General features: G+C 46.6%; 1 protein-coding gene across 9 annotated transcripts in view; it reads right to left on the bottom strand.

Moving 5' to 3' along the window:
- Positions 1–19,207, bottom strand: part of SERGEF (secretion regulating guanine nucleotide exchange factor) — a 200,504-nt gene that overhangs the window by 17,741 nt on the left and 163,556 nt on the right. The gene's annotated exons all lie outside the window — the stretch shown is intronic.

Below are 19,207 nucleotides of genomic sequence, written 5' to 3'. Positions count from 1 at the left end.
TGAGAAGGAGGCCAGGCCCTGGCTCTCTGCACTGTGCCTCGCTCAAGGGGTAATGTGGTTTTTAACTGGCTCAGCCAGCAAAGCAGGCCCTCCCCGACTCCAGCCCCCAAATTACCACTTCTCTTGTTTGATGCCACCAACCAGGGATCTGCCGGCGTGGACCCTGGCAATTAGCACAGCATCCACATTTGTTGGGGAATTAAGAGCCACTGATTAGCCTAATTCCACGCCATTTACAGGCAGCAAGTGGCAGCCTGAGATTGGCTTTTTCAAATGGTAGCCCAGAGGGAGGCATGATCATGGCTTGTGTTTGAAATGGAGGCAAGGTCTTGGTGAGCCAGATTGTGAACCAGGAGGCAGGACTCACCTCTGGGCCCGGTGACTTGTCAGCCACTGCCTCCCCTAGATTTCCTGGCCTAAGGGAACTGAAGCCCAGAAGGTGTTTCCAAACTGCGGTTACACCTTCTTCCAAGTCAATCCTGACCAGAAAAGGAGCCCATTTCCCCCTGTTGGCCTCCCTGCCAACTCCTGCTAGGAATGTCCAGTCATAGAACCAGTGAGCCCTAAACTGGGGGCTTCTGGGGCTAGAGGCCTGAGTCAAACTCCAGCTGGCTGGGCAGGATACAGACACTCTGCCTAGACTCTGCTGCCATCCCACCACCTAAGGGCCTGAACCTTTTATCTGTGCCCCAAGTTGTTCTTTGGCTGGAGTCCCTGGGAATTTGGATGCCTGATGATAGTTACCTTAAGATTCTTCTGCCAGAATCCTTGCCCTCCCATTGGAGGACCCCGAATGAGCCCTCGAGGATACTGACATTCCTAGGATCATACAGGGCCCTGCACCTTGGATGGCAGCTCTCTACCCCAACCTAGCAGGAGCTAACTACACAGCTGACACGGTTCCCCTGGGTTTCTACCCTCTCCAGCCAGTTTGCTTGTATTTTGCGCAAAGGGATCATGACCACATGGAACTGGCAAACTGAATACATGCCCACAGGCACCGGAGAACTTCTAGACCCTCTAGAAAATATACAGGCATCGAGGCCTGGCTGGACAGGCCTTAATGACTGAGCTTCCCTAATGCAAACTCTAGCTTGCTTAAAAATAGGGACTGAGCCATGTCTTTCCAGGAATTCATAAAACAGTTATAGAGTTTTATGTGATAGGTGCCATCGGGGATATTGAATGGACTATTTGTGGCATCTGCCATCGAAACTAGGGGATCAACAGAGCCTTCCTAGCAGAAGAAGGAAGTTAGAGGGGAGGGGAGGAAGGGTATTCCCAGTAGGAAGTGCAGTGTGAACAAAGGTCTAGTTGAGACGGTAGATGGAGCTTGTAGAGTTAACGGTGGTGGTTCAGTCTGAAAGAAGAGGAAGTGTAAACAGTAGTAGAGGGAAGTCAATCTGAAATGATAAGTAGAAGGCATAAAATTGTTGATGGCTCAGGAAATATAATCCTCAAAGTTCCTGACTAAGGCTTCTGCGCAAGAGAGTAGCAGAATCAGAGCTCTGCTTCAGAAGCAAAATCTGGATAATAACGATCATCACCATCACTGTCGTCACGTAGATAACATTTATGGAGCCCTTACAGTGTGCTGAGCACTTTTCTAAACACTTTAGACTGAATGTGGAGGAGGAACTTTAGGGAGACCAGGTTTGGAGACAGGAGGATGCAGAAGAGGGATGGCTGGAGAGAAACAAGGAGGCAGGGCCATGAGGACTTGGCATCAGCGAAGCTGTGGGTACAGGGGGAGAGAGGGTCAGACAGCCGCAGCCAGAAGACTGGGAGGATGGGGGTCACATCCCAGTCTAGGATGTGCAATTCTTTGAATCATGGGTCTGGTAGATGATTCTAGAATCTAACCACAAAGACACAGTTGAAATATCCTTGTTACCCTGAGTTCAGGAAAACGCTGGAGAGGAACAGACCACAAAGAGCAGCTCTCCCGAGGAAAGCCTACCCTTTCACGCTCAGTCTTGGTCCTGCTGAATGAGAACCTGCTGACTGGAGTGAGCAGGAAAGGACCTGGAGACGGGTGGCCTCTCCTGGCTTTGATCCTGTGTCTTCTTGGTGGGGTCCTTCTACACCAGACTGGGGCCCCCAGGAGCAGGGGAGCCCTGGTTTCACCCTGCCTTGTTTGCTTCTCTGTTCTGCAGTACCACCAGTACCCCAAGGCCCTGGGGACGAGGGCCCTCAGATGGAAGGCAAGAGCCGCCTCCTCAGGGATTGCTCTTGCTCCTCGCTATCCACCCGGACCCTCTGCTCTGGTGAAGAGGGCCTCTGCCTTGCTCCGCCCTCACCATGTGCTCCACAGTGTCTGCCTGTGCTCCTGCACCCTCCTCCCCCATCTCTCCGGGGCTAGGCCAAATCCTAGCCTAGCCTTCAAGGCTCTGCTCAAATCCTCCTTCCTCTACAAAGTCTACAGTAATCACTCCTTCACTGAGCTCTGAGAATGGAACCTTCAGAGCAGGAAGGGAACTTAGAGATCACTGGCCCAATCCTTTCGGCTGTCCCAGGAAGAGGAAACATGGGTCTGGAGAAGGGAAGAACTTGCCCAAGACAAAAGGGCTATGACTAGATTCCGGGGACAGCCTCCCGTGAACCTCAGAGCCCTGCTTTGCTTCACCCGTCCATGTCGCGGATGGTAAGACTACCTATGGGGACGACGATGTCTGTATCTCTGCATCCTTCTCAGCGCTTAGCGCAGGGCCCTGGATAGCAGGCAGCCTGGGAAATAGAATCCTCAGTAGCCAAAGGCTCTTGAAGGCAACAGGTCCTAAGGAGAAGCAAGAAAGGTGAAGAAGCAAAAATCTCTCCTTCCAGCAATTCTCTACTGTTCTGGGATGCAAGCCAAGCCCAGCCACTGGACTGGGGGTGGGAAGAGAGATGGTGCTTTCCAAGGGACTTTTATATCTGAAAGAGATTTCTGCATCCAGTGCCAGTGTTCTAGCCCAGAGCCTCCTGGGAAAGCAGCTTCCAGAGGCTGGCAGGAAGGTTCATGCTGAGGTCAGCCTCCAGCCCAGGGCACTGGGGATGGTGGCAGCAGCAGATGAGGGAAGATTTTTCTTTTAAAGCTGAGTCTTCAGATTTTTAGAGCAAAAAGAGCCCTTCAAGATCACCCAATCCAATTCCTGGATTTTTCAAAGAGGGAAACTGAGATCTTGATAAGGAGAGGGATTTGACCAGGTTGCACTATACATCAGGGTCACAGGATTTCATTAGACAGACACTTATTGGGTAAGCCTCCTTTCTGCCCCAGGCCAGTGCTGGGCGCTGGGGACACAGAGAAGAAATGAGATCGAGGAGTGCAAAGACTGGTTGGTAATTTCCAGGGAGATTCTAAATGAGCAGTGATCAAGGTTGGAAGAGAAACAAACCCAGTCCTTTAAATTCTGAAGTAAGAGTGAGGCTGGTGAACAGGGATGGTGTGACAACATGCGGGTGGGGCCTGCCTGAAGATGAATGTGCCTCCAGCCACCGTCACCTTTGTACTTGCAGAGCACAGCCTGATGCCTGGCACATGAAGGCACTCAAGGAGAGGTGCCGAGTCGATGCACAGATAAAAGACACTCCTCTCCCAAAGGGGGTCGAGATGCAGCTCCAGGCCTTGCAGAGAAAGGGTCTGACCACCAAGTGGGGTCCCGTAGCTGCTCCATCTGTAGAAGGGGCAGGAGGCAGCTGGCAGGTCCAGAAATGCTGACACAGAGAGGGACGGAGCTCTCAGCCCCAACTGACTTCTCCATGGCAACGAGCTGACAGAAAACTGCACAGGAGACTGAGAAGCCAGTTTTAAAATAAAGACACAAAACATTCTCAGTCTAAAAATCACACATGGAAAGCAATAGCTCCTGCCTCTAAGCCCGTTAGGAGGTATCATCACTAGAAAAGGTGCCTCCTTTCAACCTGCCATCCCTTGCCAGGGGCCCTGTATGCCTCCCCTCCCACTGCAAACCTTCCCAGAGCTGCCAGGTAGAATCTCTCTCACTTTGTAGCACATGCTTCAGGGCACTGCATCAAACCTGACAAGCGAGGGTAGAGGCTCCACCAGGGCTGGGGCTGGCTAGGTCCTACAGCAAATAGGTCGTGGCAGCTGGCGTCCTGTCACACCAGAGCAGTGGTGGCTGCGGCACGGAGGAGCGCAAGGAGGAAGAGCTGGGAAGAGACCCCTTTCCTCCTGTCTCCTGATGGTCAAATCCTGCTTCATCCTTCAGGGCTCAGCTGTATTTGCCTTCATCTCCCAAGGATGACTTAATCGCATGTACCTTCCCCTGTAAATCCAAAGCCCTCTGTTTACATTTCAAATATAAAACTTTCATTATATTTCTCCTTATAGAAGTAGACAGTCTGCTTTGCATTATACTTGTGCTTATTTATTCTGCCCCCAGTAGAGAACCTGGTCTGTAAGAAAGCCTCAATAAATGTTTTCCGAATTGAATCAATAGCATGAGAAAACATTTTGAGTAGCTAGAGACCAGCCCTCCCTCAGTTTATGGCAGCCACTCAAATACCTTTTCTCTTCAAAGCGTTGGTGGTTTGAGGGCATGAAGGCGGTGTCATCCCCCTCTCCTATGCCACTGTTCTTCCCGCTGGGGTCCCCCCACTAGCTTTCTGCCAACTCCAGTGTGTTCCCTCCCTTACAGTTTCACAGACATCACTACATTCAAAAGAGGACCCCAGAACAAGCCAGACCAAGGATCCTGGGTTCAGTACTAGCTTTATCACCTCCTATCTGTGTGAATGTAGGCAAGTCATTTAACCTCTTTGAATCCCTGTCTGCAAAATGGGACAATCCATTTCCATACCTATATCCTGCCTACTTCATGAGGCTGGTGTGGGGAACAGAGATGGTGAATCGTGAAGATGCTCCGAAAGCTGTAAAGTGGTATCTGTGCAAAAGCAAGGTGCAGAGTTGTTTCCAGCATGAGGCCCACGCTTAGGAAGTGACTTACCCCCAATCACAGGGAGAGATGGTGGCCAGGCAGAGTCCAGGTCTGTGAATTCTTGGTCCAGAGCTCTTTTCCTTAACTAACGCTGCCTTAGAGACCCCATCTAGGCATTCTTCAACTTTGGCAAAACCAATTCCATATTCCATTAAAATGCGAAGCATTTTGGATCACCTGTGGAGGATAAATCCCTGAAACGGAGCACAGTCCAGCTCTCTACTTCCAGGCAGAACGCCACCTGAAATGTTCTATGCAGGGAGTTTTAACTCTTAATCCTCCACCAAGACGTTCCTTCCAGTCTTTCGGTCACTGCTAACTAACCCATGCCAGAAAGGTCATCCTGGCCGCTAACACCATCCTGCTGCGGCAGAGTCCAGGTCTTCTGATCTAACTTCAGAAACAGCAGCACCACACACGTTAGAGAAGCGGATCAGAAACAACTTGGACCAGCTTCGGAGGAAAAGCGGCACGGCTGGAACGTGGATTTCAGAGGAAAACCACTGGGGCTACCCTAGGGCTGGAGTCAGGAAGTAGGGACACTGATTTCCTGGGGTGTGAAATCAGCAGAAACCGATCTGAGAGAGATGGGGAGACACAGGGGCTCCACTTCTCAGAGTCTAACAGCTTCCAGGCCCACATGCCAGAGATGTCCCTGAGTGAAGCCTCTTCAGACGTCAGCAATGACTTTGAAAGGGAGCGAGGGAAGGAAGGGGAGAGGGATGGAAATGTCTTTGTTGAGACCCCTCACCCTTCATGGTGTGACGGTTCATCCTGTGTCACCTTGGCTAGCCTCTGGTGACCAGCTGTTTGGTTAAACACTAGTCTAGATGTTGCTGTAAAGGTATTTTTAAAGATGTGATTAACAGTTATGATCGATTGTAGTGCGCCTCATCCAATCAGTTGAAGGCCTTAAAAGCAAAGACTGAAATATCCTGGAGAAGAAGGAATTCTGCCTCAAGGCTGCAATATAGCAACCCTGTCTGAGTTTCCAGCCTTTGGAGTCAAGACTGAAACATCAACTCTTACCTGAATCTCTAGCCTGCTGGCTTGCCCCAAGGATTTCAGACTTGCCAGCCCCCACAATAGTGTGAGACAATTCTTTAAAATAAATCTAGAAGGACAGACAGACAGACAGGTGGACAGGTAGACAAATGATATATATAGCATGCCCTACTGGTTCTGTTTCTTTGGAGAATCCTAACACATGTGAAGTTGGGCATTCTCATCTACCTTACCTTATTTAATCCTCCAAATAACCCTGAGAGGTAGGTTTTGCTGTTCTGATGTTTGTTTACAGAAGAGGAAACGAGGCTTAGAGAGAGTCAAGTCACTTGCCCATGCTTTATCAGTTTCATCACGGGGCCGACAGGAAATAGAATTTCTCAAAAGAATGTCGAGAAAAGAAATCCTGGCTAAATAGTGTTGCTGATTCCTCTGAATTCTCCTTCTCGGTAGGGAGACAGTTAATGCCAACAGGAATGAGGGGTATGAACAGGTTTGCTCATTCAAGCAGGAAGACTCGCTTTTGCAAACCATAGTCTTTAGGATTTCCATTCTTCCTGGGATCTGCATGTGGATTTAGGACTTGGGTCTACATAAATACTATGGGGTCTCATCAGTTTTAAACCTGAGCCCTGAGTTTCAGTCTGTGAGTGGTCTGTGCGGGAGATTGTTTCGTTTGGCTCTTGCCAGGAAGCCAGAAGATTGTGCTCTCTGCTCAAGGAACGAGCTTTAACGGGGCTGCTTTCTCTCACTGAGCAAGCAGACTTCACTCTGCCTCTCAGGCTGCCTCTCTCCCACCCCTCAAAGGTCTCTCAGCACCACTGTGTACCCTGGGGAAGGGGGAGCATTCTTACTCTGAACAACTTTAGCCTGAGGATGGATGAGCCCTCTTCCCTCCACTCCCATTAGTGCAGCCGAGACGGAGTGGGATTTGCGGGAGGAAGTATACTAAATGCTAGGGGGCACTGAGGAGGAAATCATTACAGCAGTCCACACACATCTACAGGCAGGCAGGGCTGCCAAGATGAGGCTTCTGACTCTTTAATAACTCTCCTCTCTCTCAAAGGGCCAGGACATATATCTGCAGCAGCTTCTGCTCATGTTCCAGTCATTCGAGCTTCCAGAGGTTTCCACGTGGTCACCATCTGGCCTCTTGCCTCACAGGCATGGCCTCCAGGAGCAGTACCTCCCAACACGTTAAGGCCCACATGAAAATAATAATTCTGACGCACTGGGTGAATGGAGAGGGGAATGTGCAAATCAAGGAGGGGCTCCTGCTGGCCCAGCCCTGGCCACCACCCCTAAGTGCTGACGGCCTTGTTGTCTTGATACCCTGGTTGGGAAATCTGTCGTACAGAGTCCCGTCCCACTCGTGGTCCAAGTCAAGAGATCCAGAATCAACTCTGCCTTCTGCTGGGTCAATCCCTTCATGTCTGGGTCTGGCCTGGGGGGTCATGTTTCCTCCTCAGGTAATGGGCTGGAATGCGGTGATGGGCAAATGACATTGCCTTTCAGTTGAAATCTCGCCCCTCTCAACAGGGAAGTGGCCTTACACCTTATAGACCAAAGGGTCCTCCAAGGTCCAGGAAAAGTGCTACTTCCCCTAGGAAACCTGCCTGCAGGCACACTGTCTCCTGTGTCTATTGAAAGACAAGGGACCCCTCTTCTCCTCTGCTGCTAGAATTACTGTGTCAAAAAAAAAGTTGCATGTTTATACAGCTGTTAGAGCTTGTGATCACCCCACAGCCAGCACTCCAGTGAGAGGCAAAAGCTGGTTAGAATAATAACAATAATAACTAACATTTACTGAGAGTATACAATATACTAGGCACTGCTCTGAGCACTTTACTCATTAATCTTCACCACAACCCTTAGAGTCAGGTCCTGTCATTATACTCATCTTATAGACAAGAAAACCAAGGCACAGAGTGATAAAATTACTTGCCCCATATTACACAGCCAGTTAAGTGGCAGAGCTAGGATTCAAATCCAGGTAGTCTGGCTCCATACCATTTAATCCAAACAACAACTCTGCCAGGTTAATTTTATTAATTCAGCTTTAAAGTTTAAGGAAACTGAGGCTTGAGCACTTAGCTAAGATCACATAACTAAAAAGAGGCAAATCAAGTATTCAGTGCAAAGGCTGCATCCTTTCTCAAGCTCTTCCAGGTAGCGATTGTGTTACAACCACTCCAAGCTGAATTCAGGGAGGCCAGCTGACCTCATTTGTCCTCTGGGATAAGAACCAACAGTGGACGTCCACTGCCACCAGAAAGGCTCTTCCAGCAAGTCATTTTGAATGGGTGAGGTTTCCAAAGTACTTTTTATATATAACTATGTGTATAACCCACTTTCCCTTAGATAGACAGAAGGCCGAGGAGAGCCAGCTTCCTGGCACTGTGTGCACACTTTTCTGTTACGGTGTATGGACACTGTGTGGTTACAGCTTTCTGGGTGTCCCGTCTTCCCAGGAGCTGTTCTAGAGGTGGTCTCTTATGTGAACATTCTTGTACTCAGGATCGAATGAGACACAGGGAGCAGTCTCTCAGCAGGAGGGCAAAGGCTTAGAGAGTCTCAGAGCTACCATCCACTTCCTGTGGGGACTTAGGCAAGTTTCTTAATCTCTAAGATTTCTAATTTCCTTATCTGAAACAAAAAAGCAAATAAGACAATTCTTCCTTTCAGGATGGTCACGAGGAAAAAAAAATGAAGTATGAAATTTTCTAGCAGAGAAAGAAAATGTTTACTAAGCACCTATAATGTGCTAGGCTTTGTATGTTATGTTTCTCATTTATATTTCATAAAAATCCCACGAGATAGCATCTCCACTTTATAGGCAAGGTATCGAAACTCAGAGAGATTAATGCTTGTTCAGAGCCACATTACTAGTAATCTGCATAGACACTCTCAATGTCTCCTGAGAGTGGAGTCTTACAGCATTTGTCCTTTTATGACTGGCTTATTTCATTTAGCATAATGTCTTCAAGATCCACCCATGTTGTACATGTGTCAGAACTTCCTTTTTAAGGCTGAATAATATTCCAGGAAATCCATTTTCTTATTTAATCCTCCTAAGAATTTCTGTGGGGGAGATACATTATGATGTGCTGTGTCACTCCTGAACCTTGTGTTTCGCCAGTCTGCTGCGTCCCACACCTCCTCCCCAACAGCCCTCCCGCTTTGCAGGTCTCCCTAGCTCCATCCTCCATCAAGACAGTGATCATTCTAAAAGGCCGATTTATTCCTCCACTTCAAACCCTTCCCTGGCTTCCCCTGCTTGTGGTCACCTTGAACTTTTTGGCGTGGCATGCAGGCCCGGCCCTGACCCAGCTCCTATCTTGTTTTCTTTCCCCTCTCCTAACCCCCACCAAAACTGAAGTCCTCACCACCTGGACTCTGTACCTTCTAACTGGCTATTCTCTCTAACTGTAATACCCACTCTCCAAATGGGGCAAACTCCTATTCATCTTTGAAGGCCTAGCCTCAGTGTCACCTCCTTCCCAGATTTCTCCAGGCAGCCTGTCAAGCTTTTCTCCCTGCTTCTGTAGAACCTGAACATAGCTCTGTAATAGCACTGATCATGGGTAATCTGATTTGTCAGTTTATACCTCTGTCTCCCACACTACAGCTGTGGTTGTCAACACATCTGAGCATGAGGGCTCCTTTGTAATATTAGAGAATTTCAGCATCTTCTCATATACACCAATCAAAGCAACATTTAATGACAAAGTCACCATGAATTCAGTAAAGCTTTCAAATGTAACTGTGTTTGAGTCACCATGATACCATCTATATATATCTGAAAACAATGCTGCATGTAGGTGTGCAGAGGAATCTGGGGACCTTGTTCTATACGCTGGACTCTGAGGCACCAGAGCTTACAGTTTGGGAACCACTGTTCTGGCCTGGAGACTGGGTTTTTTATGAAAGGGAAGTTTACACATCCATTGACCCTATTATATCCCAAGGCTGTGCCAGTCACCTTTTCATTTTTATCTCCATTAAATCTCAAAAAAGTCCATTTTTTCCAGATAAGAAAACAGAGCTTGGAAAGGTAAGGTGTGAGGTCACACAGGGGAAGAGGCAGGGCAGGACTTGGTTCTCGATCTTTTCCTATTCTGTCACTCTGCCTTGGGGCAAGGACCATAGGTGGTCATCTCTGACTGTCCGGCACCTCACTCATGGCCTTGCTCGGAAACGTCAGGGAAATAAGTGACTCAAACCTGGACAGCCCTACCCTATGCATTCTCAGGCCCTCCAGCTTGTAACCAGAGTCTTTGGCCAGAGACCTCCCCAGTGGCAGGCAAGCAAAGGGGTCCCTCACACATCAAAGAACGAGACGAGACGCTGGGCACAACTCTAAGATGGCACAGTGTGGCTCGCTTCTCCTTTAGGTGCCAGTGCCAAACCAGTTTCCACCAGATCTCGGTGCTTGGTAATACCTAGGTGTGGTCTTCCCAATGGCCATCTGTGTCTGAAACCAAAGGAGAGATTTCTCAAAAATTCTGGTTGGTCAGAAGGCACTGAGGGAAAAGAATGGGCTTCAAAGTCAGAGAACTCCAGGTTTCCATCCCTGATTCTGCTACTTCCTTTTTGAATGACCTCGGGTAAATCACTTAATTTTTCTGAGCGTTAGTGTCCTCATGTGGGAAATGAAAGTAAAATCTACCTCACAGGGTGAATACATACTGGCCTTAGACTCTTGCATTGATTGTGTGACGGGACGGAAGTGGCCCTCCAAAACATATGCCCAAGTCTTTGCCCCCGGAACCTGTGAATGTGACCTTATTTGGAAAAAGAGTCTTTACAGATGTGATTAAGTTAAGGATTTTGCGATGAGAAGACTGACCTAGATTATGGGCATGGATCCTAAGTGCCATCACAAGTGTCCTTTCAAGAGGAAGGCAAAGGGAGGTCTGACCCACAGACAAAAGAGGAGGCAATGTGACCATGGAGGCAGAGGCTGGAATGAAGTCAAGGAATGCCAACAACCGCCAGAAGCTGGAAGAAGCAAAGAATGGGTTCTTCCCCAGAGCCTTTGAAGATGGGACCAGATGGACCTAAGTTAAGGACCTTGAGATGATGCCATCCTGGATTATCCAGGTGGACCCTAAATCCAAAGACAAATGTCCTTGTAAGAGACAGACAAGGAGACAGAGACACATAGAGAAGGCTGTGTGAAGACAGAGGCAGAGACTAGAGTTTGCATCCACAAGACAAGGGATGCCTGGAGCCACCAGAAGACAGAAGAGACAAGGGGTGATTCTCCCATGGGGTCTCCAGAGGGAGCATGGCTCTGCTGACACCTTGTTTTCAGACTTCTGGCATCCAGAGCTGTGACAGAACACACTTCTGTTGCTGTAAGCCACTCACACTACAGTACTTTACTCCTGCATCCCTGGGAACTAAGTACACACTGCCTCATTCCCCAACTGATCACATATTGCCCCTTGTCTCTTGCTGTGTATCAGAGCCATACAAATCCTGTGCATGAGAGAGCAAGCTTTGGAGGCATGAAACTGTCTGATTTGGTCACTGTTATAACCCTAACGATTAGCATGGTGTCAGGTCCCTGGTAGATGCTCAATGTGTTTTCTGAAGAAATGAATGAATGGTGGTTCTCAGAAGGCAGGAGTTGTCTGTAATTTACTTCTGTATCTTCAGCATCCAAAGTCCAGGGCACATGCTCCAGACATGTGGGCCTTCCTCCCCTCATGTACATTCCAGCACTGAAGGGGTAGCTCTCTGAAAAAGGGGCCAAATCTTATCAGCCTGGAGGCCAGAGATAGGCTTCTAGGCTCCAAAGAGTCCATGAGCCCTTTCTGGACTTCATTTCCAAACTACCCCTAAACAGAAGGCTCGAAGAGAACTCCTGCCTGCAGAATCCTGGGCATGGTATTGTTTAATTAAACAGAGACTCCAGTCACCAGCGTCTGGCCCGGGCTGGGCCCCTGGGACTTGAGCCGGCAACATTTCATCATTAGGAGGAAAGGAGATGACAAACTCTTTCCTGAAAGAGCCCAGCAGGCAGGCAGAATTACTGGATGTGGTAAATAAAACCATTATTTCCAAATACACATCCTAGGCAGCAGTAAATGCATTCTCCGTATCACAGGCAGCACTAAATTTAGAACTGGCAGCTTGAGTCGTATGCTGATTCCTGAAGAGAAAAACTAAATTCAAGGGGGGAAAAACGAAGTGAAATATGAAAATAAAAAATGCAATCTTAGTTCATAAGAGCAACCTGTCAAGAGAGGTGACGGAGAAGTTTCCTGCACAGAATTCTGGCTCTAGAGGAGCTCCCGTGGGGTGGGGGCTGGGCCTGCTGGGTGTTGCAGCAGCAGCGGCCTCTGGGGAAACCTCTGGACGGCCTCCCTGTGGGGGGCTGCAGAGGCAGAAGCGCAACCTGCATGCTGAGCCACTGTGTGGGGACACTGTTTCCAAAGGGCTGTCACACTTGTCACAGGGAAGCCTTTTCTCAATCCTGCAGTGAAGGTGCTGTCACCCCACCTCACGGTTGAGGACCTGACCCCACTGGGGTGAAGTGACTTGTCCAAGTCATCCACTGAGTTAGCAGGAGAGCAGGGATTAATTTTAATAAACTTTCAAATTTTAGAAAAGTGTTAGATTTACAGAAAAGTTGAAAAGATAGGATAGTTCCCAAATACCCCCCCAAGCTGTCCCTGTTGTTAACATCTTATGTTACGATAGTATATTTGTCATAACTGAGGGATCAGCATTGGTGCATAACTATGAGTTAAATGCTACACTATTCAGATTTTGTGAGTTTTTCTCTAATGTCCTTTTTCTGCTCCAGGATATGGCCATCACATTACATTTGGTTGTCACATCTCCTTAGGCTCCTCTAGTCTGTTACAGTTCCTCTCATTTTCCTTGTATTTGATGATCTTGACAGTTTGGAAAAGTACTAGTCAGCTGTTCTACAGGATGCCCTTCAATTTGGGTTTTTCTGATGTTTTACTCATGGTTAAACTGGGATTATGGGAGGAAGACCACAGAGATGAAATGCCCTTCTCATCATGTCACATCAAAGGTACATAATATCAATGAGATTTATCACTGATGATGTTAACCTTGATCACCCGGTCAAGGTTATGTTTGCCAGGTTTCTTCACTGTAAAGTTTTCCTCCCTTCTACCACTCCCCTCTCCATGGTCTACTCTTTGGAAGAATGTCACTAAGCAGAGCCCACACTCAGGGAATGGGAAGTTAAATTCCAGCTCCTAAAGCAGGGAGTATCTATATAAATTTTTTGGAACTCTTCTGTATGGGGGAGCAAGGATTTAAATCTGGGTGGCAGTTCACAGGCTCTGAGAAGTGGGACTGTTCTTGTGAGTGAGAAGCTCACTTCCAGCTTCCTCATTTCCCAAAGTGCTCGTGTTCCTTAGGCATAGTCTACTGGTATCTGCTCAAGATGCATTCTCTCCAAATGTTATTCAGGGCAGCCATGTCCCCAGCGAAAAGACTAATTTCCCAGCCTTCATTATGGTTAGGTGTGGCTATGTAACTAGGTTCTGGCCAATGAGTTGCAAGTGGGCATGGCTGGGTACCACTTCAGGGAAAGTGCCCTTAGTAGGGCCTCTTTCTGTCCTTTCTCCCTTCTACCTGCTTCCTGCCTGAATATGGATGTGACAGCTAGAACTCTAGCAGCCATCTTGGACCGTGAGGAAACCCTGATGATAAAAGCCTATGCTAAGGATAGTGAAATAGAGAGATGAAGATAACTGGAAATAATCTTGCTACCCATAGAGATACTACATCTGGGCTGATTATCACCAGACTTCTCACATGTGAGTGTATCAGGCTCCTGGGCTGCCCCAACAAAATACCACGGACTGGGTGGCTTAAAGAACAGAAACGGATTTTCTCACAGTTCTGGAGGCTAGCAGTCCAAGATCAAGATGCCATCAGGGTTGGTTTCTGGTGAGGCCTCTCTTCCTGGCTTGCAGATGCCCTTTCCTCTGTGCACACATGAAGGGAGAGTGATCTCTGGTGTCTCTTCCTCTTTTATAAGGACCCCAGTCTTATCGAATTAAGACTCCAGCCTTATGACCTCACTTAACTTTTGTTACCTCCTCATGGGCCCTGTCCCCAAATGCAGTCATACTGAGGGGTAAGGGCTTCTACCTATGAATCTCGGGCACATACAATTTAGTCCATAACAGTGAGAGAAAATGGATTTCTCTTTTGTTTAAACCATTATTATTTCTGGTGTCTGCTGCTAGCTTGTGTACACAGTTCCTTACTGAGGACTTCCAAAGTCTTAGGAACAGTCTCTAAAGCTTCCACTTTGATGACCCTGTGAGCTGAAAGTCTAAAGGGAAGTACCAAAGATGACACCCTTCAAGTCATTTTGAATGCTGATTCATTAGTATCTTTTATTCATTCAACTGATAAACATTTATTCAGCACCTACCACATGCCAGATACCAGGCTGTGTGCTGGGGACACCATGATAACCAAACACGGTCCTTAACCTTCAGGCACTTATATAGTCTTTACTGGTTCATTGACTCTAAGCTCATCTCTTTCCAAAGGGAATTCCTATAATACAGTGAGTACAATAGAAATAAAAATTCAAAACCATGAAAGGAGACATATCCAAACATGCCAGCGCTGGGAATTTTGTGTACATGCCCTGTGTGACTAAACAGTCAAGGTGGTTTTGAGCTTCCTAGGAGCCATGACAAAGAGCAAAACAGAGTGACTTGGTCCTGTTTTCTGATAGGAGAATGAATCCTCATGGAAATCAGTCATAGAAGTCAAGTGTAAGTGTTTTCTTTTCTGAACAAATTCCAACCAGGTGACTTGCATTCACCTGGAAAGCCCTTTTTCCTGACCAAAACCCAATGATTGCTCTAAACTTCATGCACGATGCATTAGCTCTTAGATGCTCATCCAGTAAAGCCAGAGAGTTCCATGGTTCACATACATGGTTTCAGTTTCCTATTCTAGAGCAGACAGCCTATTGAAGACCCTGAATGATCACTTTCAGATGGTGCAGAGAACGGAGACTGGTAAATCCAGAAGGCTCTGAAGCTTGGACATTGGATGTGATTTTAAAAAGAAGAAACAGCAAGTAGACAGGACCTCAGAAAAAGGCCAGGGTAGATGGAAACATGAAGTACCAAGAATGAAGTCAATATGACTCACCCATATAGTTCTTTTCTTGGTTATCACAATGGGTAGCATCTTATGAGGGAAAGAGTATGGGTCTGGATCCCAGCTCTGCTACTCTGCTACTTATTAGCTTCAGGGGCATCAACAGCCCAGAGCCTTGGTTTCCTCATGTAAAATGAAGTTGGTATCACCTATTGTGGGGCTTAAACACCAAAACATACATAATATCTCTGCCACAGAACAATAATAGTAACAACAGCTTTCATATAAAGGCTTTATCTGCACCAGGCACTGTTACACACTTGACATGAATTATCTCATTTAATCTTCATCACGAGGTAGATATTATTGAAGAATTCAAAAACTGTTGATTTCTCTCCAAAGCTGTGCCAAGCCACATCCTTGGATAATTTTGGAAGGAATGCACCAGTCCTTGGAAGGCTCTTTGCAGATCCAGTCCATGCAAAGCAGCTGTATTGACATCCATTTTGTAACCATTTGCCATCTCCAAAGTTTGTTGCAATTGGCACAGATCTTTAATTCTTGGGCTCCACAGTGGGAGTTTGTAGTGTCAAAGAAAACCCTACCAAAAAGCACTTTCCAACCTCCATCTGTGGCAGGAAGAAAGGCACTGAGGAACTTAGAGTATGCTATTTAAAAGAGAGTGGCCAGGCTGGGAGGTGACTGGAATGGGGAGTTATTGTTTAATAGGTACAGAGTTTCATCACGGGAGGATGAAAAAGTTCTGGAGATAGATGGAGGTGACAGGTGAACAACAATGTGAATGTACTTAATGCCACTGAATTGTACACTTAAAATGGTAAATTTTGTTATGTATATTTTACAATAATAATAATAATAATAATAATAATAATAATAATAATAATAATAATAATAATAATAAAAGTAAGCAGGGTTGTAAGGCATCTAAAAACCATATATGATGGCGAACACCTGAAAGAACTCAGGTATTCTGCAGGCAAAAGTTGGAAAGACTCTGGTTTTCAGGATAATGACAATATTACCCACTACTTATCAAGCATATCACATATATAGTCACTTTAGCTACATCATCTGTTTTCTCCAGTATGACTCTACAAGGCATTTCTTGCTTAGTCCAATCAGCTGACCAGGCTAGGCTCACATAGAAAGTGGTGAAAATGAGATTTGAATCCAATCAGTTCAATTTATCATGTCCTTCTACATCAAGCTGCACCATTCAAATGTTGAGTAGAAAACTGGATTTTAAAATGCTGAAGATTTCTTTTTATCTTAAGATTTTACTATTCTGCATTGGGGCGCAGGGAGTAGGGAGGCCAGACGTCCATCTTCTTGAAGGTTCTCTGCACTGCCAGGGCATATAGGTAAACCCAAGCCTATTGACAGGTGGCCTGCACTCTAGGGATAATTACTCTGATGAGAGGAAACTGGAAGACCTCTGAGGTTAAAACCTGAAGCAAGACCAGGTTGATGCTGCCATGGGCTGCATCAGGGCCCATGGACCATAACTAGCTCCCATGGTGAGGAAGGAAGCCACCAGCCAACAGAGAACACAGAGCAAGCTCCAAATACAGCAAGAGCTACTGAAAGCACTTCTCCAGTGTGGCCACTATATCCTAGAAGAGAAATTTGGAAGAGGAAGAAGATGAAGCAGAGGAAGGATTAGAAACAGGTGAGAGGGTTCTGAAGGCTCCAGCCTCTGTTCAAATCCCAGTCTATCATTCAAATCCCCACCTATCATTCTATTGATAAAAGTAGACTTGTAATCACTCTGAAGCTGTAGCACAATCTTCATGACTATCATGACAATCTCACAGGTGTCCTCAGAAGTCTCTTGGCATCACCTTCTCTTTTTCAGTGACCTCCCTCTTGTCACTGAATCTTGCCCTGTATGGACAAGTGGACTTGGGAAATTGTTCTCAGGCCTGTCGGTATCACAAGAACTCAGATAATAAAGGTGTTGGGGCAGAGTCAAGGGATGAGTGACAGGGAAATGGGATTTCTGTAATGCTGGTTATTAATCAGAGACCCCTGGACACTGACTGCCTCTTCCCCACTGGATAAAATGGGGACTTGCTGAACCTGAGTGTTTTAAAAAACAGGAAAGTTTCTTGTAGGAGAGATGTCTGTAAACATTCTCTTAAAAGAAAAAACACAGAAATTGTTTTAAGTTCTTCAAGAATGATGAGCCAAGCTTTTTGAGTAAAACAGACCTGTGATGCAGCAAGAAGTGGCCTTCCTGGAAGCAGCAGGACCTGCTCTGCATGGTCAGTGTCAGCAGCAGCTGCATGCTCTATTACGGAACCAGGAGCAAAGGCAAGGTGGAGACACCCTGTATCTACTCCCGTCCCGCCTGGCCTCCTCACTCCCAATACATACCTGTATTCTTGAGTTATTAAATGCGGAACTCACTATAATCTTACAAACAAAATGTGTGTGTGTGCATGTGCATGCTTGAGTCCCCACCAACCCAAACTCTCACTGCATTTCCCCCATTCTTCTTCAAGCATTGCCTTACTTGGCTGAGCCTACTGCACTCACTTGTAAGCTGGGGCCCATCTGCACAAGTCACATGGGCTGCCCTGTATTGGCAGTGGGAGCTAACTCCTGAGAAGGACCCCTGGAATCCCGAGCAGAGCTGCGGCTGACCAGCCTGCCGCGTGGATCTTGTTGGAGTCGGCTGGGCTCCACTCCACACAGTGCTTGGCTGTCGCCTGCTCACTTTGAGTGGAGGATCCGGCACTTATTTTAGACCCTTATAAATAATACATTTTGTCATCTTGATTCTTCAAGGCCTTCCTTTAAGCTATTTTTTTCCTCTCTTGGAAAACCACTTTTACTCTACGAGACAGAGTTTTTCATAAATCAAGAGGAGCACCAAGTGACCGAAGTCTGAATTTCTGAATTCCTGACTTTGGAAGGAGTGGGTGGCCACCAAATCCGATTAGCCAAGGAAGAAGCTGGCCTCTTACAGGAAGAGGATCTTACTTAAGGGATGAAAAAAACATTCACCATCTCTCTGATGGTCCAGGAAGTCCTAGTATCAGAACTTTAAAAACCACCTTCAATCCCGGCCTTCCTGAGTCCCTATAGGTTGGTTACACTTAGTAAAATGCTGAGGATTCTTATCATTTACAAAATGGAGACAAGGTTACCTGTCATCAGTTGTCCATGTGCCTGGCAGAAAGTCAAAGCTCAGCATGTGAGCTTCCCTTCGACTCTCCTTGTCTCCTGTGGCTCTCAAGACGACAAGTTTGTACCTTGAAAAAATATTTTTCCCCTCTTCCCTGACCACGAACTACTGAAAACCTGTTTTTTAATTAACATGGTACAAAGAAACCCAGCCGTACAGTGGACAGAGCACTGAACTTGGAATTGGAGAGATCAGGGTTTGAATCCTGCCTCTGCTACTCGTTATGTGATCTTGGGCAAGTTCTTTTATCTGTCTGGACATTAGTGTCCTAATCAATAAATGGGGATAAATCACTAACGTCATTGTCTTTTTCAAACTTTAATGTGCATATGGATTGCCAAGGAATCTTGTTAAAATACAGATTCTGACTCAGCAGGTCTCAGGTAGGGCCTGAGATTTTGCATTTCTACTTGGTGCTCCCTGGTCAAGGCTGAGGCTGGGGGTTTGGGGATGCCCTTTTGAGTAATGCATGGTCAGGGCCATGTAAACTTTGAAGGGCTATCTCAGTCTAAGGTCTGATTCATTACCCATTGTTAATCTACTCTAAAACACTAACGCCATCCTCCAACTCAACTTAGACTATGTATGAATCCTTAATTCTTTATAGATAAGGAGAATAGTAATTATTTATCTAGTAAAATAATAAGGGCTGGAGAAAACTACTGTCACCAATCCTCTTCCCCACGAAAAAACAACTAACCAACCAAGCACAACACCTCTCCTATCAAGTGGTTGATGTAAAGGGCAAACAAACAAATCACCAACAGAGCCTATCATTTCAGATGAAAACATCTGATGGTAACAATGTAAACTGCACCCTCCTCCCAAAAAAACCCATTGTTTTAAACCCCAGTGTTTATGACTAAACCCAAGAATCAGCTTAGAGTGAAGGCAGGTTTTCGTACAGTGAAGAAGGAAAAAGCCAAGG

The sequence above is a fragment of the Camelus ferus genome, chromosome 10, assembly GCF_009834535.1.
Source record: "Camelus ferus isolate YT-003-E chromosome 10, BCGSAC_Cfer_1.0, whole genome shotgun sequence".
Taxonomy (NCBI): domain Eukaryota; kingdom Metazoa; phylum Chordata; class Mammalia; order Artiodactyla; family Camelidae; genus Camelus; species Camelus ferus.
This window is presented reverse-complemented; position numbering and strand designations above follow the sequence as displayed.